We start from the raw sequence: 1,765 nt of genomic DNA on the forward strand, positions 1-1,765 counted from the left end.
TTGGCCTTAAGTTCCCTATGTTTAAATCCTCTCTTATTACCATTAGATGCCTTGATATGTGTGTTAAGTGATTTCAGAGATTACAGGGCAGGAATGGCTTAGAGGATGGAAAGGAAGCATACAAAAGTGGAAGGAATACAAGAAGTTGGAGAAATTGCTAAGCTGTCCAGCCTGACCTATACACACTCAAACGGCTATAAGGTTAGCTACAGAGATCCAAATGAGATGGTTTCAGTTGCGTTGAAAAGCTAACATCCGGGGCTTCGCAATGATATATAATTTTTCATAGCTTCCTCAATGCCAGGCGATGCGAATGCATGGATCACGCGGACGCGTGACCTGGAAAAAATGCAATCCACGCAAACGCGTGGACGACGCCTCCGCGTCACTTTGCCGCGACCTGAACGTAACAGAAATCCCTGGGGGCGATTTCTGGACTTTTTCTGACCCAGTTTTCGACCCAGAAAACACAGATTAGAGGCTATAAAGTGGGGAAATGCATCCATTCATAATCATCAGCTCATAATTCATAATTTTTAGTTTTAGATGTAGTTTTTAGAGAGAGAGGTTCTCTCCTCTCTCTTAGGATTTAGTTTTAGGATTTAGGATTATTTCTTCTTCATCACAGGTTCAATGTTCTTTTTATTTATTTTTCCAATTTAATTTATGAACTTTTCCATGTTAGATTTGAATATTCTATTTAATATAATTTGAGGTATTTCAGTTATAAGATTGTTTTATTTATGCTATGAATGCTTTCGATTTATCCAAATTATTTTCATTCGAGTAGATTCTCTTCCCTTTGGGCTCTGGTTGAGTAATTGGTGACGCTTGAGTTATCAAATAAAGCAGTGGTTGAAATTGGCAGATTACTAATTGATCTAGATCGCTCTAAAGCTAGTCGTCCCACAGGGATTGACTAGGACTTGAGGATCAAGCTAATTAGTCCACTTGATTTACCTTCATAGTTAGAGGTTAACAAAGTGGGAGAAAAATCCAATTCTCATCACAGTTGATAAGGATAACTAGGATAGGACTTCCAGTTCTTATACCTTGCCAAGAGTTTTATTATTTACTTAAATTAATTCCTTACAATTTATTTTCTTGCCATTTACTATTCTTGCTTTTTATCTTATACATAAAAAAACCCAAAATTCTACCTTTTTCATAGCTAATAATAAGTCATACCTCCCTGCAATTCCTTGAGAAGACGACCCGAGGTTTAAATACTCGGTTATCAATTTTATTGGGTTTGCTTAAGTGACAAACAAAACTTTTGTAAAGAAGGAATTCTTGTCGGTCTAGAAGCTATACTTACAACGTGAATTTATTTGCAAAAATTCTAGATCGCGCGAGAGTTTCGTTCTTTCAAAATGGCGCCGTTGCCGGGGAATTGCAAACGTGTGCCTTATTATTGGTTATTGTAAATATTTGCTTTTTGCTTGTTTATTTGTTTTTATTTTTATTTTTTTTGCTTTTTCATAAATTAAGAGGTTATTGGTTTTTATTTAGTTATTAAAAAAAAAATTTCAGATTTTTATTTTAAAATTTTTATCTTATCTTATCTTATTTCAAAAATCAAATTTCAAAATTTAATTTTTAAATTCAAAATTTAAATAACCTTTTAATTTAAATTTGTTTTTATTTTCGTTTTTAATTTTTATTTGCTATTATGAGTTCTCACCCCCGTCGCTTTGAGTTTGGTTCCGATGTTGTTGCAAGGAATGGAAATTATAATAGGAACATGCATCAAGGTCAAAACAAT

Source organism: Arachis ipaensis, chromosome B5 (genome assembly GCF_059453495.1).
Source record: "Arachis ipaensis isolate K30076 ecotype BB chromosome B5, ASM5945349v1, whole genome shotgun sequence".
NCBI lineage: Eukaryota > Viridiplantae > Streptophyta > Magnoliopsida > Fabales > Fabaceae > Arachis > Arachis ipaensis.